The 27,369-nt window shown below is 35.9% G+C and overlaps 2 long non-coding RNA genes across 2 annotated transcripts; one reads left to right on the plus strand and one right to left on the minus strand.

Annotated features, from left to right (window-relative positions):
• Positions 1–20,810: 20,810 nt before the first annotated feature.
• Positions 20,811–22,537, plus strand: LOC131599345 (uncharacterized). Its single transcript, XR_009282712.1, has 3 exons — positions 20,811–20,944; positions 21,617–21,771; positions 21,853–22,537. It is a non-coding gene; the product is annotated as an uncharacterized LOC131599345 (long non-coding RNA).
• Positions 22,538–23,513: 976 nt separating this feature from the next.
• On the minus strand, positions 23,514–26,299 carry LOC131599346 (uncharacterized). Its single transcript, XR_009282713.1, has 5 exons — positions 26,009–26,299; positions 25,469–25,919; positions 25,010–25,170; positions 24,382–24,490; positions 23,514–23,843 (listed from the first exon to the last, which is right to left on the minus strand). It is a non-coding gene; the product is annotated as an uncharacterized LOC131599346 (long non-coding RNA).
• Positions 26,300–27,369: the final 1,070 nt, after the last annotated feature.

Consider the following 27,369-nt stretch of genomic DNA (forward strand, 5'->3'; position numbering starts at 1 on the left):
ACTGATTTGTGCCTCAAAACCTGTAGGTGAGAGGTTTAGTGTAATCACTCAGAAGCTGTGAAGTAATGAGTGAGGATTTGTTCTTGGAGGAAGCTTGTAAGCAACTTCAAGTTGATATTGTGTTTGTTTGTGTTTATAGTTTTGGGAATTAGGCTGTCGATGCAGTGGCTGAGTTGTTGACTGCTAGACATCATTGGTATGATTGGGAGTGGAATGGAGATATTCCATATCTAGGGAGAACTTAGGTAGGGATTACACTAGGTAGGGTTTAAGTGCGAAGTTGTAAACGGGGGGATTTAGCTTCAAATTAAGACTACTAATAGTGGATTTCCTTCCTGGCTTGGTTGCCCTAGAGTAGGTTAGTTAGAACCGAACTAGGTGAACAATTCTGTGTGTTGTTTATGTTTTTGCATTGTTTATTTGTTTGTTCAGTTTGGATGTCATAACATCGTGTATGACATCAATATTTGGTTTAATGATTGTGCTGTCACAGAACCTCTGCAAAACAGAGTTGTTTGTGTTAACTGAACTATTATGATCCCGACACAAATGGACTTCTGAAGGCAAGAAGTAATCAAAATATTGGGGGATCTGTATGTACTTCCTCAGCTAAGCTGATGACAGAAAAGGTGTCGTAACCTTGCGTATGACATTCCGAGTCTGTCATACCAGAATTTTCAATTGGTATCAGAGCAGGTGTAATACGGTGAACTGACTTTTTATGAAAATGTCGCGGTAAAGCATGAGTCGCCACCGATTTTTATTTTATCCAAATTAAATCAGAAAGGCTAAAAGAATAGGAAAAAACCTTTTTGAGAAAAACTGAGTTCGGGGGGTAATTATGCAAAGGGAAGGTGTAAGGCACCCTTTGCATCCATGGTTTTCCATGGGCTCTTAATTGCTTTGCTCTTTTTTGTTCAGAAATGTAGAAGAAGTGAATATGGACTTTAGCTCGTAAATGAGCGTAGCCAATTTGAAGGTTTATGAGAAAGAATATGAAAAAAAAGTTTTAGAGCAAGGCAAAGCAATTAAGGGCAATTACTTGGTTAAATGAAAAATGTTCTTTTAGCCTTTCAGGGAGAAAGGGTCTTTCCATGCCATAAGAGGGCAGGAAGCCTTTCATTTGGAGGTTGAAGGGTCATCGAGAGTTCGTTCGCCATAAGACTGTCCCATGCCATAAGGAGGCAGGTAGTCTAAGGGAAGAACCAGAATAGCCTTTTCGTAGGCAGCCAGAGGATACCTCAGCCTTTCCGTAGGCAACTTCCGAGGGTCGAGATCATGTTTAGTGTATCGAAGGCAGCATCATTAGGGACCCATGATCTTAATCGAGGCAACATGGCTGAGGTATCCTCGTATTCGAGGGACACGGCTATTCTGCAAAAAAACACAAGGCAACAAGCAACAGGTAACAGAGAGGTTACCCCAAAAGCGTGCGTGGGTGCAACAATCACGTGATTATATTCATAAAATTATCTTATAGTTAGGTGATTCTAATCGAATTAACAAGTTGCACTCCCTTGGGTTACTAACCACAACAATTAATATTAACAATTATGGGGAAGGGAAAGTGAAACCAGCGGGGGGAAGGGAAATTGAAACCAGCGGGATAAACAGATTAATAAGTTTAACACAAGTAATAATTGAGATCAGGGTATAGGGTTACCGATATTCGAAGCTTTGGCAATTGGCAAACCCTGAAAAAGTGGAAAAAAGGAAAAAATAGAAAGCAAAATAGGGTGAGTGCATTATCGGTTCGGAGGCAAACCTTGCTAACCCTAAAAATAAAAAGATAACGAAATTTAAAATAAATAGATAAATAAATAGGTACTTAGCTTCGAATTTGATCTGATATGGTTGACAGTCGGAGGAAGCCTCGGAGTAGACCCTGAAAACATATGGCAAAAGTAAAGGCAGAAGAAGGTGTGAGTGTATGCACAGTTCAAAAAAGGTTTAAAGGGTAAACCCTAAAATAAAAGGAAACAAAATAGACTTTGAAATTTAATCGAATACTTAGCTTCGGATTCTGAAGGCACGTAGTCGGCAGGAACCCTGTTGCTAACCCTGAAAAGAATACACAAGAATAATATTTTTCAGTGTATGGCTAATTCTCGCAAACCCTGATCAGGGTACGAATTAATTATGATTAACAGAATAAATAATTAATTTAATTAATCATTGGTTTTTCAACCTGATTAATTAAATCGAGGGGGAAAATAAATTTCGATTAAATATATGACCTTTTAGAGAAAAAAAATTATTACTTAAAGGCAATTAATTATGATTTTATGAAAATATTTGAATAAAAGAAAAAATTTGATAACATAATCAAAATAATTAAAATAATTAAAATAAATACTTTATTATATTATTTATAAAAGAGAGAAAGAATTTTAGTAAAAAAAAATTTAGTTTGTTAAGAAATAACACATATACATAAAAAATAAACATATGTATATATATATTAAATAAGACAAATATAGGATCTTGTAATAAAAAATAAAAAAAATTGCAAAATACTCAACTTTTGATCCTGTGTGGCACTCGTATGCAGATCATGGTGCACCTGCATGCTCATACGCGTTGGATCTGTGGCTTGATGAGATGGACGGCTGAGATGGTGAGGGCACATGGCATGCTGTGTTTCTTAACGCGCCAAATCTCCCAGGATTCAAAAGCCTCCGCGCGCGTTTTTCAGCCAATGAGAGGGTGACACCTCTTCGTCTTCAACCTATGGCCAAGGCTTTTAATAGCGCTTTTCTCCAAAAAGCGCTGTAAAACACTAATCCTTCAACTTGCAAAATAGCGAATATGGGCAAAACGGAAAAGAAATATGGCGCGATACCATGGATAGATTTGTCTTGCTCGTGCGAATCCAATGGTGTTTGTCTCGTGGCTTAATTTTACCTGAGTCAAAAAACCCTAATTGCATCTAACAAACCCTAACAATGGATCTTGCCCCAAACATGCCCAGAAATTCAATTAAAGCTCCAGAAACAGTAATAGCATCACGATAAACACGAATATGCAATTAGAATTCAATTATGATGCATGTAATGGCGTAATCGAAGAGATTTAGAAAAGCTCAAACCGCGAGTTCTGGTGATGTGTTCTTGGTGTCTCAGGACCTGGGAACGATTGGTATAGTTTCAGGAGAGATCAAGGAACGTATTAGAATCGACCAATTGCTATGAATTGACTTGCAACATAAAATTGGAGTTTGAAATTTTCTTGGAATTTTGAACTCGGCTCTAGGATTCTTCTTGCAGAATTTCGTCCCAAAAAAACCCCCCTAATGTTTGGCACATGTTGGAATATATAGAGTGGGTAATTAGGTTACTAAAATATGGATGAATCTCTTATTGAATCAAGACTTGAATTTTGATTGAGATTTGATTTTTTTCCTTCCAAAATTGACTCAATTTCAATCTTTTCCAACTAGTAGTATTATGCACGAAATTGAACTGAATATATGGTTTAAATGAAGATTGGAATTAGTTGGAATTGGATCTTTAATTGAATATTTGATTTTCATGATTTATATAAGTTAATTGTCTTAATTAAATGATCAAAAAATTTATATAAAATCAAATAAAAGTCAAAATTTCGTGGGAATTAGGTTTGAGGCTTTAGATGACTTGTGGATCAAGATTGAATCAAAATAACTTGGGCCTATTTGCAAAAATATTCAAATTCTTTCACATTTTTCCCTCCAAAATAACCCAACTTTGACAAGGCCTATCTCTCTCAATTTTTGAGGTATGGAAGTGTTCTAGGACTTTTTAGAAACCTTAGGGAGTCCTCTAACCAGTGTCTTTGGTCTCATATCAAAATTATTTACCATGCTCTTTATATGTCCTTTTTTAAAAAGGTGACTTTTTGTTGACTTTTGAAAAGGACCTATAATGTTTTGGTCCATATCTCTCCAATGAAGCATTTTTAGACTTGGCATATGAGAGACAAATTTGTAGAGAATTAAATTTACTTCAAAATGAGCTTTGGATAGAAAATTTCTGATGTTCCATGTGAGAGTTATGGCTGGTCAAAGTTCAGTTGACTTTTCATATACAAACCCTAATTTAGAAACTTTTTGATTTGTTGATTTTTGATCTTTCCTTGATGAACCATGATCAATTCTTGATCAAATGGTGAATGATACTTAAATATGAGGATCTCAAAAAATCAGGAGTTTTGACTTTACTTTGACCACAGTTGACGTTTAGGTTAACTTAATCGACTGTTGACTTTCTGAACAATTGAGTGACCAATCCTTTGAATTGAGACTTGATACTTGTCATGGAGATGATGTGAGATATATTGAGCCATATAAGATGCCTTGGAGCCATTGATTCACTGATCTTCCTTTGAATACGCCAAACCCTAGTTTTAGAGCCTTGTGTAGGAGAGTGTGTCTAGGAGCTTTGTGTATTGATTTGAATTTGTATAAGAGAAATAGTGTGGGCAAATTTTGGGGTATGACAGCTGACCCTGTTCAATTTTCTTAAACCTGAAGATGTAGAGTGGTTTATATGCCAATCGGAATCTGAGGGTAGAAGAGGATTGAACACTAGAATGCCCAAAAATTTGCCCTCGCTGAAGTAGGGACTTTTGTTGGAGATGGGCTTAAAGATGCCATCCAGGCCTCAGAAAAAAATTTATTGGAGATGGGCTTGAAGATTCCATCCGACTTGATATACTTGAGAGTCAGAATGTGTCGTACGTTAGACTATTTCTGAGGAATAGACTGAGGTTGAGTTGTACGTTAGACTGGGTCTAGTTTGCATCAGCAGATGTCTGGAAAACTGTGCGTTAGGCTGAAGGATATGTCGTACGTCAGATCAGATCCAATTTGCATCCGTAGATGTCTGGAAAAACCGTGTGTTAGGTTGAAGGATAAATCGTGCGTTAGACTGATCCAAATTGCATCCGTAGATGTCTGGAAAAACCGTGCGTTAGGTTGAAGGATAAATCGTGCGTTAGACTGATCCAAACTGCATCCGTAGATGTCTGGAAAACCGTGCATTAGATCGAGGAATGAGTCGTGCGTTAGACTAATCCCAATTGCATCCTCAAATGTCTGGAAAACCGTGCGTTAGGTCGAAGAATAAATCGTGCGTTAGACTATTCTCAATTGCATCCTCAGATGTCTGGAAAACCGTGCGTTAGGTTGAAGAATAAATCGTGCGTTAGACTATTCTCAATTGCATCCTCAGATGTCTGGAAAACCATACGTTAGGTTGATGAATAAGTCGTGCGTTAGACTAATCCGATTTGCATCCTCAGATGTCTAGAAAATCGTGCGTTAGGCTTTGCTTTGAATAAGATTCGAATCTTTGTAATGTACCTGTCACATATTCACTTGGTAACAATGTCAGTTTTATGAAATGTTTATGATGTATGTAATGAATGAGATGGAGTTCTCAAAAATAAATGGGACGCTTTGTATGTTATGCATGAATTATAACTGCATGCAATGTATGAATATGCATGTAATGTATATGATGTATGGCTATGATTTATGTTACTCGAAGCATCTTGATTGAGAAGATAAATCTCTATGTCATTGTGAGTTTGATGTTTTGATCTTTTCTTGGAGATGCTCAGCTTTGCTTGGGGATGATCAGTAACATGATGTACCTTGATTGGGGGTAAAAGATATTAGTAAGCCATGTTGGAGAAGAGCAAAGTGTTGGAGAAACGGTAGTGTTGAAGATGTGAACTCTGTTGGGGAGCCATGTCTTTGTCGGGACGAGAGTATTTGAAGGTATCTTCTTAGTGATTACTCTGTGGGGATATGATCTTGCGAAATCAGCTTTGTGGGAAGACGTGGATGTCTTGAACATTGCCCCCAGTATTATAGTAACTACCATTTGATTTAGGACACGCCACTGAATATTGATCAAGATGCCAAACTGGACTTGCATAGATTTACCCCAGTTAGTAGGAACTTCGGAAAGATTCGCCTCGTGAGGACTTTATGAGATGTACACTATGGGCGATATGCCCCCAGTAATCATAGGCTCAAGATAATGTCCCATGTTGATTGGGGAGTAGCTTTAGATATACTTGGATGCATGCCCCTGATTGTTCGAGCATCCTTGAGAGATTCTCGGAATCTTGACTTGATTGCCCCAGATTGATTGGGCAAAGCGTGCCATGCCCCTTGTATACGTAGGAGACATTGCTTCTCGGAGTAATCTTGTCTGTCAGGATAACTTTCAGTCATTAATTGTACCCTGTGCAAATTCTTTCTGATGCTAACATTTGAAATTATGTAACAGAATATGTTTAATAATGAATTCATGAGATGCAATGCATACGTCTGTCTTGAGTTTTTGAAAAACATTTAAAACAGGAGATGTAAAAGCGTGATATTTGTAAAAACATGATGTTTGTAAAAAATGAAATACCAACTCAGCATTTATGGCAAATATTAAGGAGTCAGGATACCCTTGTTGTGACAGTACGCTTTCGAACTAACCATGCTTCAGTTAGGACTTTCAAGGGTTGTAACGTGGCTTGGTTCACGGTTTAAGAAACAAAGGATAAAGGCTCAAAGTTTATTTGTACCCTTCCCAATCTTCGTGATGTTCTTCGATCCTATGCTCAGTTAACTTTGCGTTTCAGCTTTAGCAAAGCTTGAAGTGTTAACATTGATATTTGATGGTGGTTGAAGCATCAGAAGTTTATTTGGATAGTCAATCATCCTTCTTTGTAATTCTTTTGCTTTGGTCGAGGATTTGTAGTGACCTCTTTTTTTTCTTTAATTTTTGTTATCCCTAACTTTTGCCTGAACTGCTTATTTTGTGATTACAGTCAGCGGGATGTTTCGACTTTTCAGTAAGTCTCCTTCATAGGTTTTGACTTAACAACTTTTTCTTTTTGGTGGATATTGACTGCGTGACTTACTGGTTGCGGGGACCCATCATTATTTGTATAAACAATAGCTAGTACAATTGAGTTAACTGAGTAACTACCCTGCCCCAGGTTGTGATTAAGGGTTTAATTTGTATGAGAAAGAAACTTCTACTTCTTAGGCTCAAAGGGGTGACGAGGGATTAACATCCTTATATCTTCACTGTTTAGGAATTGAAACAATGCCTGTACATCGTCAGCATAGTCCGCTCAAAAGCATACTGTATGAGGTTGCGATATCGTTTTCATCATCCTCCCTTAAAAGGCTTACAGCTTAGCAGGAATTGAGTATCACAAAACATATGTAAAGTAAAAACATAATTTAAAATGAGTGATAACGAAATAATTTATTCAAGACAGACATATGCAATGCACTGATGATGATTATTAAAACAGATAATGTCTATCATAATTCGAGTGTTTAAACAAACAGAATAGAAATTGCGCATGAAAGTAAATCTAATGATCTAAAAGTTCATCCTTCTAGACATTTAATCGATCTTGTCGTGATTAGGCATAGAATCAGTTATCACTACAGGAGTTTTTGGATGGTTGAATTCAATTTCACCAGCATCGATCATATCATAAATCTTGCTCTTGAATGTCCAACAGCTATTTGTATCATGACCAGGACTATCAGAGTGGTATGCACATCTCGCATTGGGATTATAGCCGCGAGCGGAAGTACTAGGGTTCTTAGGGGGATCCTTTAAAGTAATCAACTCTAACTTTAGCAAGTATTGTAATGCATGAGCCAGTGACATATTAATCTTTGTGAACTGGCGCTTAGGTGCCTCTGACTTGCGTCCTTGTTGTGGAACTGGTGTAGAGATCAGAATTGTCCCCACAGATTGGTTGTGTTCATTACGACTTCTCCGATTGTACACAGTATCAGCCGTATGAGATTCCTCAGGTAAGTTGAAGTCAATGATCTGGTCGTCGATTAAATCTTGGATCTTATTTTTCAATAGCCAGCAATCGTTAGTGTCATGTCCAATGCTGTCGGAGTGATAAGCACATCTTGCATTAGGGTTATACTGATGAGACAAAGTGTTAGGATTCCGAGGCGGATCCCTCAATGTAATTAGCCCTTTCTTCAACATCTGTTGTAATGCTTCAGCCAAAGTCATGTTGATTTTTGTGAATTGTCTTTTAGGCGCGTTATGTTTACGTTGTGGTTGTGATGCTGATGTAGAGATCAGAACTTCCCCAACCTGTTGGTTGCATTTGTCTCGACCTTTCAAGTTGTGCACAACATTAGCCCTGTAAGGCTCTTCAGTTGGATTGAAGTCAATGATTCTGTCGTCAATTAAGTCTTGGATCTTATGCTTCAATGGTCCACAATCCTCCGTGTCATGACCAGGACTATTCGAATGATAAGCACATCTCGCATGGTACTTATACCCAAGAGTGGGGTTGGTAGGAAATGAATATGGAGGCAATAGAGTTATCAAGTTCTGATCGAGCAGTTGTTGTAGAACTTGAGACAACGGCATGTGCAACAGAGTGAATGGCCGCTTAGGTTTGGATTTCCATATATCTTGCACACCTTGCTCCCTTTGTTGATCATTCTCCTTCTCGGTCAGAAGTGCCTTTAATTCTTCTTGCCCCTTGGCCAAGTGAAAGATTATTTTTCGGAACTGGTTATTCTGAGCCTGAAGATTTTTGACAGATTGTTCGAGATCCATTTTCTTGCTGAAATAAACAGCGAGGTCGGATGAGAGGTCTATTGTAAGAAACCTGTTATGCGATGTTATGAATGCAAATGCAATATTTTCAAGGATCTTAAGGGATTTAGTTAGCAACATTAGAAATTTAATCAGTCACGGCTTCGTCTGAAGAACGTCCTTCCTTGAGAAATCAAGCTCACCATATCGAGTGGGTCATCGCCTCTGATTCGGGATCCTTCTGAATTTGAAAGTATATGGCTAGAGGAAAGTAAATCCTCTCGCCCCTTGCTAGGTACTGTTGTTATACCCCAAAATTTGCCCGCATCTTTTTTCAAGAAAACTCCAATCTGAAAATTAAGAGTCTCATATAATCATGGATTTTTATTTCAACAAATATCCTGACATATGAAATACTTAGTTTTTAGAATTTTTCTTATACAGTAATTTGGCTTGCAGTTGAATTTATTCTTACGCAAACGCCTAATACTGTTTATTACTTCACACATGCTATTTATTTATTTACAGATAAATAGTACTGACACAATTGGTACAAAGTTAAATCTTTTTGCAGGTGCAGAATCAGGAAACTCAGACTGTACTGGTAACAGTAAATATTAGTTATTTATTATGTCTATGTTTTTTTTCCCTAACAAGTCATGTAAATAAACTTTCATTTTTCACATAAAACAAAAACAAAAACAACAAAAAAGAAAATTAACTTTGACTGTTGATTTTTCACTCTAACTGCTACGTCAATACCTGAACGGTCAGTTGACAGCCAAACTGCTGGCAGTACAATTCTCAGTGTTTTGGACCATCAATCAAATCAATCTTTCACAATTCAAAATTCCAAGATTTTTGTTCTATAAGTCTTCTGAATATCACGCGATTAGCAGAGACTCAACACTGCACAAAAATCAGGTACGCTTAACTGTCTCCTACACAAACAGTCCCTGACTAGGGTTTTCTTGTTTTTACAGGAGAAACAAGCTTTTGAGACCTCAAATGGATTTCATGCACATCCATATATCTCAAAGTACCATCATACAAATTTTCAAACTTCAATTCACTCAGACGCACCGTCAGCAGCTCAAACAGTCAACAGACGACCCGTTTGACCAAAAAAGTCAACAGACAGTCAAAAATGAAATTTTTTGTCAAAGTCCATATTTTGTCAAAGGATTCATCATTTGATCATTGGATGATCATAATTCATCAAGGAAAGATCAAAAATCAACAAAACCCTAAGATTCAAAATTAGGGTTTTTGCCTGAAAAGTCAACTCAACTTTGACTGGTCATAACTCTCTCATCCTTCATCCAAAAAATTCAAACCAAAGCTCATTTTGAAGGAAATTCAATTATCTTTCAAATGCCATTGATCCCATGGTCATTGGATTCACCATTTGAAAAATATGACCAAAGACATTACAGGTCATTTTCAAATTCAACAAAAAGACACTTTTTTCAAAAGGACACACAAGGAGCATCAAAAATCATTTTGACATGAGACCAAAGGCATTGGTTAGAGGACTCTTTTAGGTTTCCAAAAAGTGCAAGATCTCCTTCATATGACAAAAATTGAGGGATTTACACCTTGTTGAAGTTGGCTAAATTTTGGGAAAATGCATGAAATCAACATTGCTCAAAAATGTATTTTTTCCAAAATGGGGCCAAGTTTTCATGGTTCAAACATCATTTCCATAATATTATGGGCCTCCCACGACCAAGACAAGGCCCATACCTTTTTTTATCCATTTTTTGCTTAATTTTATCTTATTTTAAGATTAAATTAAAATAAAAATGAATGGATAATGGGTAGCTTACAATCCAAGCATGACTCACCCAAGGAATCTCTGATTTTCTGCAGAGAATTGAAGAGCAAGGCAAGAGCATTGAAGAGAAGAAGACTTGGTCAATAATTCAAAGGTTTTTAATATAAAAAAAATCAAGAATTCCACAAAGGCAACTAGATGCTTCTTGGCTTCAATTCTAAGCACAACATAGTCTATATAAAGGCTATAACACTTCACAATCAAAAGAGACAGAAATCAGAGCCATTCTTATGCTTGTACCATGCTTGTAACCACTTAAACTTTTCAAAGAAATTTCAAATTCGAATTTTTAATTTCAGTCAATTTCAATACAAACTAAGCATTCAAACATCATCTCTGAGCTTCACTGAAACTATTCCAATCAATTGCAAGTCTTAAACCTCACTGAATCGAGCTACACAGGTCACGATTTGCTCAAACTAAAACTGACTTGTATCTCATACACAAGCATATCTAGCACGATGTAGACATATATTTGAACTTGGTGTGGTGTGTAGATTAGTTCTGGAACTTTAATTGAGTTTTAGACGCTTACACACGAAGTTACCATTCTAGGGTTCATAATCTCAAAATTAGGGCTTTCTGAAATAGGCAAAATTAGAGGATCTAAGTGGTACCATTGAGTTCGTATGGATCAAACGAGTTGAATGGATAGGTCGCGCCAAATTTATTTTTAGGTTTACCCCTATTCGTTATTTTGCAGGTCTGAAGCTCATCAATTACAACGCTCTTTTCATAAAAGCGCTGTAAAAGGTCCTAGCGAGAGGTTGAAGATGATGAGGTGTCCCTACCTCATTGGACAGCCAGCGCGCGCGTTCTTTTGAATTTTCCACTAATCCAGTGCTTTGCAGGTGTATTGATGGCCATGTGTCTCAATATCTGAGCCTTCAGATTCACTTTCCAGCTCATCCAACGCACCTGACACGCCAGTCCATACCATGGACTCTCCAATCAACCACATCTGATTAGTATCCTTTTATTTTCTATTTTATTTTAATCTTCTTTGCAAAATTAATTAAAAATAGTTTTAAAAATCCAAAAAATACACAAAAAATATTTTTAGACTTCTAAAATAATATATTATTTTCTGAAATAAAAATATTTTATTTTTCTTCAAAATTTCAATATTTTGCATAATTAATTAGTATATATTTATACATTTGCTTTTTAATTATTCTAACCAATCAAAAAATCATTAAAAAAAATTGTTCTTTATATAAAATATTGTTTATATATTATAAACTAATTTTGTACATATTTTGAATAATTTTCTCTTTGAGTTTTAATTATTTGTATAATTATTTGTATAATTATGTATTAATTAGCTTAATCAAATTTCAAAAATTCCAAAAAAATTAGTTTTGTTTTAAAATTAATTGACAAATATTTTGTACATATTTTAAACTTAATTCCTAGGTTTAAATCTATTTTCATCTTTTTTCTTCATTTTAATTTAATTAATCATGCATTAATTATAATTAAAATCAATCATAAAAAAAATCCAAAAACATGCCTTTTATTTTTTTTTTGCAATTTAAATTCCTAGATAAATGTATAGGATGTCAAATTCATGTAAATAGGCTAGTTTACATTTCCTGCACAATCGATGTAATAGCGTAGATTTACTTTCCGCACTTTACATTTCCGCATTTTAATTTCCAGCAAATATAAACTGCGTGTATGTCAAAGATAAAATTGAACTGTTAGATCACTAACTTCAAAGATAAAATATCTGAATCCAAACACAATCACACTTGCACCTTTTAAGGTAATCCCTTCTCATTCTTTTCAAAATCAAAGTCAAAATTCTACTGTTTCGAGTACAAAATCGAACCTTTTGTTTGTATCCGGTGAAAGGATAGATTTTTAAAGGAAATAAGGATAAAGACCTTACAACTCAGGGTAGACCTCCTAGTTTGCTTGCTCAAATCAAAACAAACAAAATTCTCATACACTGTTGTTTTTCAAAACAAAACTTTCCAAAAAGACAATATTTTGTATACATCCAAACACGGATCATTACAAAGTTAACGTTCTTTTCAAAACATCTTTCGAAAGATAAACAAACATTTTGTATACATCCACACAAGGATCATTACAAAATTCAATCTACAAAGGTATTTGAAACCACATATGAGCATTCTAAAGCAATTGAAAAGTAATCGAAAAACAAGTGAGCTAAGCAAACTTAAGAGCCCATGGATAACCATGAATACAAAGGGTGCTAACACCTTCCCTTTGAATAACCTACCCCCTTACCCAGAATTTCTTAAAGGTCTTTTTTCTGTTTCTTTTATAAACCTTTCCTTAATTGGATAAAATAAAAGGTCGGTGGCGACTCTGTGAATTTTCAAAAATGCCAAAGCATAAGCGATAAAAAAGAGCCAGTTCACGTATCTCTACAGCTCAGAGGTATGGCCCGAAAAAAACGGAGGTCCACAGAACTGGCGACTCTGCTGGGGAATATTTTTCAAAAAAAAAAAAAGTTTTCAAAAGGGGTTACCTTAAGAGAATAGATCACTTCGATGTTTTCAATTGATTGACTTGATTGCTCTATTTTTCAAAGGTTTGTTTGGGTATTTTGCTTGTGTGAAAGATTCTAACCCGAATCTCGAGATACCTTAAGTATATGACAATAGACCAAGGAAACTGTACGGCATGTACCGATACGGTTGATCTGGTAGTCATCGTTAGTGCGATACTTTGGTTTATACTGATGTCCCTTGAAAACGATCAAGGAGTATATTAGGCTTCCGAAATGTCATTAAACACTAATTTGTCTTAGAACCTTTTTAGTTGAACTTGACTTGTGGCCTATTAAGTGGCTAGCCTTGAAATTGATCGAAGTTAGTTATCCTCGAGGAATATTTTGATCGGCCGCTCGAGCGCCGTATTGAGATGTTACTTCCAAGGATCATAGAACCCGAATACTATTCTAGGACAGGTTTTAACCAACTCAACTTCAGTGGGGAGGGTATCACCTATCAGCTCCATGCAAGCCTTTAAACCTAAGGCTATTGTTTGATTTGTCTTTGTGTGCCACATGTTTGCATCATAAGCATATCATTTTCTCACAAAACACTTCAAGGATCAAAGAGTTTACCTTTGTTTTTGCAGGTAATGGCTCCCGCCACTCGAGATTACATCCGAATCAACATCTCAACGGTACCATCTGAACTAAAAGACTTAGTGTCAGAATTCCCCAGGAATGTTCAATTCACCGAAAGGCATGGTCACCTACTCCATTTGGTTACCTCAAAATTTGAAGAAGATATGATACGGGTCCTGTTCCAGTTCTTTGACCCTGAACATCATTGCTTTAGCTTTCCTGATTACCAGTTGGTACCCACTTTGGAAGAATTCTCTGAACTAATGGGATTGCCTGTTCGAAATCAATTACCTTTCACTGGTTTAGAAAGGATTCCAAAACCTGAGGTCATTGCTGCTGCTTTACATCTGCGAAAATCAGAAATCGAGTCCAATTGGGAAACAAAGAGTGGAGTTAAGGGTTTGCTTTCCAAGTTCTTGTTGGAAAAGGCTCGACTACTGCTAGAAAACAAAAGTTATCCAGCTTTTGAGGAAGTTATGGCACTTTTGATCTATGGGTTGGTTTTATTCCCAAATCCCGACCAATTCATAAGTGTACACATCATCAACCTTTTCCTAATCCGTAACCCGGTACCAACATTGCTGGGAGACATTCTACATTCTCTACACACTCGTACCATGAAGAAACGAGGAACTCTCATGTGCTGTATACCACTACTGGCTAGGTGGTTTACATTTCATCTTCCCCGATCAGTGTTGAGAAATGAACAAAGAATGTAATGGTCTCGCAGGATTATGTCTTTGTCTCATTCAGATATCCGGTGGAACAACTTCTTTCAAAGAGACATTACTATCATTGATCACTGTGGAGAGTACCCTAATGTGCCACTCCTTGGCATCAAAGGAGGCATCACTTACAATCCCTCTTTAGCTCTACGCCAATTCGGATATGCAAGGAGCAACGGTCCTCATGACATGATTATCCGTGGCATTGTGTTTGATTACGAGAATGATTCTCATAGACACCGACGAAGGTTCATACGGGCATGGGACAGTGTCTATAGAATAGAAAGCAAAACTTTGGGGCAATGGAATTCTATCCCTATGGAACCTTACCTCAGATGGGTCCGCACTCATGCTCAGAAACTCATCATGCCATATCCCGCTATTCTACCTGTGACTATTGAACCAGAGGTCGAAGGATACGAACCCCAAGTTATTCTACACCCGGATATGCCAACTGACCTAGAAGAGTTGCAAAAATCTTGGGTTCAACTCAAAGAGGAAAGAGACACCTTCAAAGCACACTGTCAAGACTATAAGAGAAGGATATTGGAGCTCACCGGACAGCTTCAAGAAGAACAGCAGATCAACACATTCCTGGGGGCAAAGAGAAAGCGTCCAAGGGAGACCTGAAGGATCATTTATTTTATTTCTGTCTTGTAAGCCCAAATGAGGCAAAGAAAAAAAAGAATAAATTGATTAACTAACGTTTGTTTCTTCTTTAACAAATCTAAACTCTAAGATCCTTGAAACATTGCACACACATTTCATTCATATACACTGCATTCACATACATTGCATTCATATACATTGCATATACATTTCATTCATATACATTGCATCCATACACATTGCATAACAGGTTCACATGACGGATTTCTCATCTCCTCGCTGTTTATTTCAGTCAGAAGAGATGGAATCTAAGACAAGCATCAAGAACCTCGAAGAACAGAATGCCCAAGTTCAAGTAGCAATTCTGGAACTGGAAAAGGGGCAACAAGAACTGAAAGCCCTGATAATCAAGAAGAAAAAGAAGCCCAAAGGATCTGTAGGCTTGAGTCACCTGAAAAGGAAGATCAAAATCCCAGTCAAAAAGTTCAAAAAGCCACCGATCCCTGAAACAGTCGGTGATGGTGAACAAGAAGACAATCAAAGCAACCAGGGTTCTGCTAAGCCCTCTCTCTCTTCAAATGAAGAAGATGATCATTCTGGGGACGAACCGGATGATGACAAATACCAACAGCTGGAAGACCGTATGAAAGCTATGGAGATACAAAAAGTACATGGCTTAGATTTCAATGATCTGGGGCTCATCTCGGATGTTGTTATCCCTCCAAAATTCAAAGTTCCTGTCTTTGCAAAATATGATGGAGTTTCTTGCCCGAAACTACATCTGAGATCCTATGTGAGGAAGATACAACCTCATACAACAGATAACAAATTGTGGATTCACTTCTTCCAAGAAAGTCTGTCGGGTACACAACTCGAATGGTACTACCAGCTGGAAAATACCAAGGTTCATACTTGGGAAGAATTAGCTGCTGCTTTTTACAAACAGTACCAATACAATGCTGATCTTGCGCCAACCCGTACTCAACTAAGGGGCATGTCTATGGGACCAAAAGAAAGTTTCAAAGGATATGCACAAAAGTGGAGAGATATGGCTGGAAGGGTTCAACCACCCTTATCTGATCGCGAACTAGTCGACATGTTCATGGGCACTTTAGCTGGCCCTTTCTATAGCCATTTGCTGGGAAGCTCATCATCAGGTTTCACTGACCTGATACTGACCGGAGAACGTGTCGAAAGTGGCATTCAAAATGGAAAAATTCAAATAGGTTCCTCCTCTGGTACTACAAAAAGGCCCATCAGCGGGAGAAATGAGGTCAATGCAACACAAATTCAGAAAAGTCGCAAAAGTGAGCAGCATCAATCTGTAGGGGCAGTTCTGATCTCCGCATCTGCACCTCAAAAAGATCAGCAGCCAAAATATACGCGTCAACCAGATGCACCAAGAAGAAATTTCACCAGAATCAACATGCCAATCTCTCAGGCATTGCAGCACTTGCTAAAAGCAGATCTGATCACATTAAAAGGTCCTCCAAAAAATGTCAACACTTCCTCTCCGAATTATCGCCCTGATGCGACATGTGCCTATCACTCAAACTGTCCAGGACATGACGCAGATCACTGCTGGGCCTTGAAAAATAAAATACAAGATATGATAGATGCTGGGGAAATTGAGTTCGATCCTCCAGAAACTCCAAATGTCATCACTGCACCTATGCCAAAGCATGACAAAACTGTCAACGCTATCCTGGACACTGTTTACATCTATGATGTGAACGAATTATCAACTCCACTCTGCGAAGTCAAAGGAAAGCTAATCCGAGCTGGTTACTTCCCAGGATGTGACCCCGATTGCTTTTATTGCTCATACCTGCCCAATGGTTGTGAAAATCTAAGAATGGGAATTCAAAAGTGGATGGATCGCCGTATCATTATGTTTGAGAGGATCCCTTCTATGGACGTGCTGTGCGATGTCTTTGCAAACGGGATGAGAATAGAGGATGCCTCAGTGATCTCCAGCTTACCATTCAAAATCTCCGCCAAGGCTCCATTCAAAATTTCTGCTACACTCAAAGTGGCATCAGTAGTCATTGCTAGTCCAACTCCATTTCCATACTCCTCAGACAAAGTTGTCCCAAGGGGATACGACACTAATGTTTATGTCCATGGAGTTAAACAGGGTACCTCGACTGAAGAGACCGCAAAGTTAACTACTCCAACTGTGGGTAATATTGTGGGCACCAGCAAGATCACGAGAAGTGGAAGAATCTTTTCACCAGAAATTTCTCCAAATGTTGCTGCTGGTCCAGTCCGAGTCCCAGTTCCTAATCAAGATAACAACGCTCGCGGCAAAGAGCCACAAGTTGAACAAGTTCAAACCCCGGTGGAGATCACTGCTGAGGATCCATCAAAGCAAGAAATGGAGGAAATATTGAAAATCATCTGCAAGAGTGATTACAATATTGTTGAGCAACTAGGGCACACCGCTTCAAAAGTCTCAATGCTATCCCTGCTAAAATATTCAGAAGCCCATGCCAAAGCTCTGATGAAGTTCCTTAAAGCTGCGCATGTGCCCCAAGAGATCTCAGTCGACCAATTTGAGAATTGTGTTGCTAATCTAACCGTGAGCAATGGTCTCGGTTTCTCTGATGTGGATCTAACCCCTGCTGGAAAAAATCACAACAAAGCCCTACATATCTCCATTGAATGTAATGGCACCACTCTATCTCATGTGCTAGTAGATAACGGTTCTTCTTTGAACGTGTTGCCGAAAACAGTACTAGAAAAGCTTGACTTCGAAGGAATTGTGTTACAACCAAGTGATGTTGTGGTAAGAGCCTTTGACGGGTCAACCAGAACGGTATACGGAAAAGTGAATCTCCCAATCAGAGTGGGTTCTCAAATCGTCGATTCTATCTTTTACGTAATGGAAATTCTGTAACACCCCATAAAATTCTTTATTTAATTTAATTAATTTTTTTATTAAATATTAGAATTAAACGGAATTATTTGAGAATATGGATGAAATAAGGCTAATGGGCCAGTGTTGTAAGTAGCAGTTGGGGGGTGTATCAGTTGCAAAGCCCTTTTCTAAAATTAAGTTATATTTTCATAAAATAGAAAAGAGGAGTATTTTGTGAAAAGAGAACCAAAAGGGAGCAGAAGAGTTGAACGTGAAATTGGGAGAAGAGCAAGTGCGAAGAGAAAGAACATCCAAGAATTCGACATCGAGGTAAGGGGGGATTCTTCTCATTAACCTCTATTATGGGTATTATGAATGATCCGATCAATTTCGTATGTTAGGATTCCGAATTGGATTATATGTCGGTGTTTGGGGTTTTGGGGTTTGTAGGACTTTAGGTTCAAATTATGATGTATGATGCAATTGTGTTGTTGTGAATGATGTTTGATGCTGATTACTGATGTCAAAACCTGTTAGAAGCATGTATAAATGTGTATTTTTGTGCTGTGATGAGGTTTTGGACGTGTTGAGATGATTGGGTTCGCACTTGGAATGAAAACAGTGCTGCAGGAAAGTGATTTTTCTGCTATATCAGTAATGTAACCGGTTACATGAGGGAAGTAACCGATTACATGGTCTCAAACAGGCGAAGAATTGCATTTCGCGATGATGTAACCGGTTACATCATTTAGGTAACCGGTTACCACTGGGCGAAATTGAAAAATAAAAGTTACTGTCAGTGATGTAACCGGTTACATCATTTAGGTAACCGGTTACCACTGAAGCTTTTTGGAAAAAATACTTTTTTTAAATATCCGTAACTTTTAAACCGTTAATCCTTTTTGTACGCCGTTTCGAGTACTTGGTAGATGAATTAATGCCCTATTTTATGATGTATATTAGGGGATTATAATTTAAAAATCACTTTGTTGGTTTTGTGGATTGTGTTTGGTGATGGTTGAATAATAGTATGAACATGCTATGCAGTGTTTTCTAGCTATTATGATTGATGAAATGGTAATATATTTGCGGTGGTAAATGTATTAGGCTGTGATGAATATCAAATGGTTGTGATATTATTATGCTTGTGTGTTGTGACATAAATGATTATGAATTGTCGGTGGATGTTAATGATGAGCATGTCGTGGTTGATGCATGCATTTCATAATCATGTTGTGGGCTGTATCCCTTATGGTGGTGGGACAGCGGTAGCTAATTCCCATTGTGTGGAATTAGTGAGAGAAGTAGCCGAATCTTTATGGTGGTGGATCGGTGAGATGGGTTATCCCATGATTGGTACCACATGCATTTAGTTGCATTGCATTAGGTTGTTGTGTATAATTGTAACATGAATGGAAGTTGTCCAATGTTGCAATTTGTGTGTATTCTAGTGTGAATGACTGCATTTGATAAATGTTGCTATGCTATCTGAATATAATTGATTTGGGTGATTAATGTATGGATGAAGTTGTATTGTTTATATTCCTATAACATTTGTTAATGCGAATGAAACTCACCCTTACTGTTGTTATTTTTCAGATTGAGGAGTAGCTCGTATACTTGGTGAGGATTAGCTCGTCAAGTAGCTCGTTAGAGTCGGTTGGGTCTGTGTCATGCTCTGGTCGTGTAACACCGGGAACGTTATTTTAGAGTCGTTTGATAAACTTCTGTTTTGCTTATGGTTTATGGTTGAATTATGAGTCTATGACTCCGGTTGTTGATTATTCAGTTGTTAAGAATATTCCGCTGTGTTAACATGCTACCTGAATAATTTTGGTTTATCGTTCCTTATATGGCATGACATGAATGTTTATTTATCTTATTGGAGTTGTAATGCCCTTTCTCATGTTTTACTCTGATTTTTGAAAAATTTTCCGCGGGGTTTAGAAGGGTGTTACAAATTCACCCAGCCTACTCCTGTTTACTTGGACGTCCTTGGATACATGGGGCAAACGCTGTAACTTCTACCCTGCATCAGAAGTTAAAATATCCAGTAAAAGGAAAGATTGTCACAGTCTATGGTGAAGAGGAATATGTGGTTAGTCACCTAAGCAATTCCAAATATGTCGGGTTGGAGGACGAATTCATCGAAACTTCATGCCAATCATTTGAGGTGGTCTCCCCAGATGTCTCTACCACCAAGCATATTCCTGCTACTCCAACTACAACTATGGCTTCTCTCAAAGATGCCAAAGCCATGATTGAACAGGGTGATTGCACAGTATGGGGACATGATCGGTAAAATAGCAAGTGTACTATTTTTCCTCTTGTAATAATAGGGAAAATTCCCCGAATGTCGATCTCAAGGACTGCGTAGTAATATCGAGTTCAAATTATAGATCAATTAAACAAAAACTAATATTGGGGTTTTGTTTGCAAATTGTCACTAAACAATAATTAAAATAAGCAGAAAAGTAAATTGGCTTTTTGACAAATATGAGTATTATGCTAGGGGTATAGTGTGTGATTGTTCCTGTAATAACCTTGGATTTAGATCTCTTCAACAAGTTCATAACCTTTAATTACCGCCCTTTAGATTATTTTCCCCTAAGTCCTTAGTGGGAAAACCTTTGAACATTCATCCTAACTCCTAAGTCCTTAGAGAATTATGATGAAATCAAGCCTTTATGTTATCAAGAGTTAACCGGTAACTATAGGGTATCCCTAGTCCTAGGTGATATCTACTATAGTCTAATCGTACAAAAACCTTAACAACCGCTGTCCAGCTGGTTGTTAACCGTAAATCAATCTTGTTGGTCCGACAAAGAAAGCATAAAAACCTTGTACAATTAAATCAACTACCTAACTAAGAATATAACATACCTATTAACACCCTTAATTACCCTTTTGTGAATTTTAATATTGCACTAAGACATGTCCATTTTCGTAACTTGCTAAATCAAACTTCACTAACACCAATCATATTTCACCATTAGTCCAAGTGGCACCCTTTCTCCATTTTTTTCTATTGGTTTTTTCTATACACCAAATTAACCACCGTGTAATAATAATGTTTGCAAATTGGCATGACCCGGTAGACATTACGGTACACACTTTCAATATCAAACCCCATTCTTATTTCCCTCTCATTCTCACTTTTACATTCATTCTGCTTCCTCCCTTCTCTCTCCACAAAAGCTTGCGACTGCTTCCTCCCTTCCACCGGTAACACAAAAATGTTTATCCCTTCTATCTTCTACGTCATGTTTTCTTCTCATTTTGATTTTTATAACATCTCATGTTTCTCCTTTATTTGTTCTTCATCATATTTCGATTTTGTCATTCTGCTTTTCATTTTTATTGCGATTTCAAGGTTGTTCACGCCATTTTAGGGTTGTTTTTGGGTTTTTTTTTTCATGTTTCGATTCTGGTTATATTTACTTTCTTCATGAGATTTGGTTAATCGTTTATGATTTAAATCTGTAATTTAGTAAAGTTGAGGTTTTTATAATGATATCTTTAGTGATTTTAAAAAAGTTTCATAAAGTTATGATTTTTTATATAGTTCTGAAGTTGTGATTTTTATTCTGATTTGAATATTTACTTTTCAGGGATACTCATTTTGTAAAACACATTCATGAAGATGTTTACAGAAATTCATAAACTTGTCATTTTTTATAAAGTAGTTATTCGGAAAAACTTGTGATTATCATTTGTAAAGTTGTAAAGTTGTGGTTATTATAGTGATTTCTTTAGTGATTTTGATAAAGCTTCATAAAGTTGTGATTTTTATAAAGTTGTGAAAAGTACTTCATATTGATTGTTTATGATGTTTATGTTTCAGATTTGAAAAGTACTTCATAAACTTCCACATTTATGCTGATGTTTATGTTTCAGATTTTTCAGCAACCATGTCTAGAGCACCTATCATGATTTCTGACTTGAAACTCGAACAAAACGTGTGGAAAATAGCTATTCGTGTTGTCGATGTATGGGACGTCAAGGAATGCAATGGCCAGCAACATCTTGAAGCCATTAATCAAGATGCAAAGGTTGTGTTATTTATTTATGATATATGTTTTAACATTTTTCTGCTGCGATATTTATATGTTATCAATGCGTTACAACTACAGGGTGATCAAATCCATGTTGTATCCCGCTCCCGTGGCTTTGAAATATGGAAGAAGACCTTGTAGGAAATGAAAACCTTTGTCGTCTATAATGGTGAAACTATGTTCAATGACATGCCTCTGAAAGTTTGTGATACAAGGTGTTTTTTAATTGTGCCACAACTATCATTGTCGTTGACGTACCAGACATTCCACAACACAAGTTCAACTTCAAGTCCTTCACTGATTTCAAAAGTGGAGATTTCATTGTTGATCGCCTTTACGATATTCCTTGACAAACTTTGTTCTTAGTAGATTCCATATTAGAAGCATATCCTTTACAGTATTAATGACACACTTTGTTTTCTAAATTGTGCACATTGTCTTTTTCAGATGTAATAGGTGTTGTCCAACAAGTTGTTAGGACTCAAGTAGCAGGTGCTGGCAAATTTTTTCTACTGCAGGTGTGAGTTAAATTTTTCTGCTGCAGGTGTTGTATCATGTCAAAAATGAATTTAAAAGAATAGAATGCAGGGCAGGTCTACTCTTTGGTTGCTCACTTCACTGTGTTTGTTGTTTTAAGTTGAATGTGCATAATTTCATTACACTAACTCGTGATCATGTTTAATGTTACATGGTCTTCGTGAAATAACACGGCAGCAAGGATCTTGAAGGTTTTGTGCTCCTTAATTTTGACAAGCTAAGGACTTTACTGGGTCAAGTTTTTACATGTTATTATTGCACATGCTTAATGCTTGCAGCTTAATGAGAGATTATTGCACTTGCTGAATGCTTGCAGCTTAATAAGGGATTATTCTTTTTTTATTTCTATCATAAAATACAGGTTGCATTCACCTCAGTATCCCTGTCAGCACCCTGTAATGCCTTTTATCCATCCTGAACATATTCACCAGCGCTTTGCACAGGTATAGGAACCTACTAAATCCCCTATTTGTTATATAAAAAATCTCATATTTGTGACTAATAGTCTTAAACTATGTTTTATCAAGGTGCATAATTTTCATGTTACTCAGAGCATCTTTTATACTACAAGAATTGAAATGAAGCATCTTTAAAATGTTACATAAAGCTTTAGGTAAATAAACCTTCACAGTTGATGAAGACAAAAAAGAATTTGATAATGGTTGTGTTGTGTAGTGTAGGCCAGCCTTGGCTGTATGTAAAAGTATTGAGGAAGTGAATTTGATAATAGGCAGGTCGCTATCAAAGTGTTGAAATCAGATGCAGCTGAAGGCACTACAACATTTTTCCTCTTTGACAACAGCTGGAAAGTGTTGCCAGAATTGAGAAAAATGTTGCCTAAAAGAATAGGGGACGTTTTTCGAGCGTGCTCTGTGCGAGCGTTGCCTATTATCTAAGGGGACGTTTTTCTTCATTCTTTGGGCACACTTTTGTAAAACGTCCCGTAAACTATAAGGAAAAGGGAACGTTTTTCGTGGCGTCTTAGACAACATTTTTAAGGTGTTGTTAAAAATTGCAACGACCAAAAAATGTTCCCTAAAATTGATAGATCAAGAACACTCTGTGGGAATAGTTTTCAAATGTTGTCATATCTAATGACAAATATCAATTGTTCCCTAAAAGAGAAATAGTGACAACAGTTGGTAAATACTTATAAAAGTTATAAGGAATATTTTTGATGATATTTTTCATAAAATAAACAATTCAAAAAATAATTGCACTAATACCAAATATAAACTGTATGTACCACAAAAGTTGTGTTATAAAATCTTCAAACATTACTTAATACTATACATTAAATACTTAGAGATATAAGTCTAGCAAAATGACAAAATACATATTTTCTTTAAGTTTAATGCTTAAGTACAAGCCTAAAACAAGATCATCCAACTCATTTAAATTTGTCGAACTCATCGCAATATCCATCATCCTCTTTATCACCTATGTCATCCTCTCGATATTCATAACCAACGTCGTCCTCTTGAAGTTCGTCACTTCTGCTGCCGTCTTCTTTCATCTTCATTGATATCTGACTGCATAAAAAAATGAAAGGTGTTCTCAACAATCAATTTAAAAGAAAATTCTAATTGGTTGGGGAAATGTTCTTTCTATTTCAACAAAGCATTATAAATTAAGAGTCAGAATTTCCACTGACTCATAAAAAAAGGAACATTGAAGTTAGTTATAAAAAAACATGTATCTTTAAAATACAAATTAGACTTCTCCCTAAGGTAAACTCTAGATTTTAGAATAAGTTGAAAGGTTCTGCTAGTTCATTGACCATATTTCCACGTGTGTCATCATCATGCATGCTTAAGACAAAATAGTTTTATTTTTTGTTCTAGAGCCCTACAAATCACATGGCTCTTATAAAATTATTTGTTCATTAATATGTTAATTAATGAATATTTATACAAGACTTCATTTCCTCCTTTTAAATTATTTTAATTAGTAAATGTATACACAACATTCTATTTATGTACCTTTGTCAACTTATAGCAACAAACTAAACTCATGAAGCATATAGTATTAGAAACAATAAACCAAGCTTCTTATATAATTAATACTTACATATACATTTTTCCGTTGATGCAGCCCGACAGTGTTTCAAGTGCAGGTTGTGCAATTCTTTATCTTCACGATAGTTGATCCAAATCCAATAAGTTCTAATTTATTTATGCTGGCAAAGAAAAAAATGAGTATCATCAAAATGAAATCAAAAAAGAAATTAGAGGTTATGAAGATATTATGATATGAGATTAATTAATACATACATTTTTTACACTCTCATTCATCCATCTCTCTATATACCTCAAAATGTATAATCTTCTTTGACGTATAAAATTGTCTCTTGCAGTCTAGATTTAAGTGTCCAAGACTAAAACAAGATCATTGTAAACCATCCTGCACCTAAAATGCTTACCAAACTGATTCGCGTTATTATTTTTATAGTCAACTCAAGTGAAATTAACTTATTCAAATAAAAACATGCACATTGAGCATGTCCATTATCGGGTACCATACCCGTACCTATGCATCATAGCCTTAGCCTAAACACAATTTCATCCAAAAATTAATTCTCTTCATAGATAAGATAATGAAAATTATGCAAAACAGAACTAGCCCATTTCTTTTAACTCTAAGTGTATCTAATTATACCATTTTACACAAAATAAATAATATAGAGCATGGTAAAAACCTCGTCCAATTGAAGTTTTCCAAGTTTCCACAAGTTCCTTGGCTTTAGAGCGTGAAGGAACTGAATGCTTTGACCGCATGACTGAGATCAAATGCACCTGAAGTTTGGAATGGTGTTGGAGAACTAAGATCATATTAATGTGATCCTACAATTATACCGACCTGAAAACAAATATTGTCAAGTATGGTCCTAACACTAATTTAAAAGCAAATTATTTAAAAAATATTTACCAAGTACAGACATGATTCTATGACAGAGCAATGTGAGAACTATCAAAATGCATAAGGTATTGTAAGTAAATGTGAAAATATCATATTATTTTCATAACACAAAATGGAAAGGATTACAAAGTTGTTAACAGGGAACTTCAAATCTTATAAAGTTTTCTAGGAAAAGATCACATATTAATGCACTAGATCACAACTAACATAAACTAACTAATCAGGAAATATAATTTACATTCATCTTTATTTTCAACCATCGATACATGCCTTTTCAGGAGTTCTGGATCCACCTAAAGCCTGACAATCTCCAAATAAGTAGCTCAAGAAATGAGATATTTCCGCTGCAAGAACATGATCCTCTGTGTCTCTCAATAAGTCCCGAAAACAACAAATGATTTTCCACCCATTTCAGAAGGAAAAATTAAACATCATTTAGGTTCTCATGCAAGCAAAGTAGTTGAATAATTTTATACTTATGCAATATTTTATATCAATGAAGCAAAACAACAAAGGTTCTAAATTTTTAAATCCAAATATGAATTTAGGTTTTTTAATCAAATCGTCACAAAAAAGAAAGAGGAATACTCACTCGCGAGGATGAAGAAAGAACTTACTAATGAGGATGAAAAGAGTAAGATGGCAGAAAATGGCTCAGAGATGGCCTCAACGGATCTCACACAATGGATCTGTTCAATAAAATGTTGAAATAAAACAAATGAAGAACTCAAAACAGAGAGAAAAATGTAACTGAAAGAATAGAAAATAAAATATTCACCAGAGAGGATTCTTCCTTTTGTAGAGATGAAAAGGGGTGGTGCCGATGTTAATCCAAAGGGGTGCTCAAAATTGGTGTTCGTTCCTGCAGCACATTAACAACACTCAACAACCCAATCGATGACAGAATCACGTTAATACGACTGGCGGCAACACGAACGGCGTCACGCAGCAACACGGTTTAATTAAATCGTTGGTGACTTAGTTTATTTGTTCATGACATTAGGGTTTGCGTTTCTCCCTTTCTATCATTGTGAATTAGTTGGAGTTGGTAATGAGACTGGGCCTTAGACTTGTGATGACCCAGATAAATTTTATTTATTTATTTAATGTTATTTTATATAATTTAACTCATCTTATAAAATATATATTTTTATTATTAAATTATTTATTATTATTATTATTCTATTTTGTAATAGTATTTATATAACAAATTCTTATTCGACATTTAAACAATTAATTTAAATTTATAAAATAAGTTATTATTGTTATATTTTTAATTAAACATACTAACTTTTATAAATAAATAAGAGTAAATAAACTATGATATATGTTTAGGAAAATTGCTATCAACATTTTTATTAATATATTTTTTATAACCAGAAAAAATTCTAGCTTTTCGTTAACATTATTTTATATATAAAGATATATAGTTAAAAGGAAGATTGCAATCTAGATCTTTATTAATATTAAAATTTTATGCAAATTTATTTAGGAAGTAGTGGAACAATTAAAAAATGTTCCCATAAATGTTTAAGGGAACAATTATCAAATATTGCCAAACAATAACATAGGTAACATTTAAAAATTGTCCCCAAAAGTGTTTAGGGGACATTTATAAGTTGTTGTAAAAACATTGTTAGCATCGTGCGCAAAATGTTGTCAGAAATATGTTTTTGGCAACAATTTTTACATGTTGCATTTAAAAGTGTTGCCAGAGACAACAAATGTTGTAGTGATTTAAAAAAAAATAAAATCAAACTTGATTTTATAATATGTCAAAACATAGGTTGCAGTCCTATGTGAGAGACTTGTCCACATCAATGCTTTAAACTTTTATTTAGTATTTATAATAGTATTGGATTTTGATTTTCTGTTTTCAACTTAGCAGAGAAAAAGTTGTGTTTTAACACATCACTTATCACACCACTCACAAGACTTATAATTAGATCTCAACTTGCAGGTGCAGATGGAACTAATTTAGACTAAATCTAATCTAATTTTATTATTTAAATACAAAAACAAGGGTATCACTATAAAAGTCTACTGAAAAAGTTTACTGTACAAAATACAGGTAGTAGTTTTGAAGGCATTAAAATATGCATAAAGTTGGTCTGACAAAATAAATTATGGACAAAAAAA

Source organism: Vicia villosa, linkage group LG4 (genome assembly GCF_029867415.1).
Source record: "Vicia villosa cultivar HV-30 ecotype Madison, WI linkage group LG4, Vvil1.0, whole genome shotgun sequence".
In the NCBI taxonomy this organism is placed as follows: domain Eukaryota; kingdom Viridiplantae; phylum Streptophyta; class Magnoliopsida; order Fabales; family Fabaceae; genus Vicia; species Vicia villosa.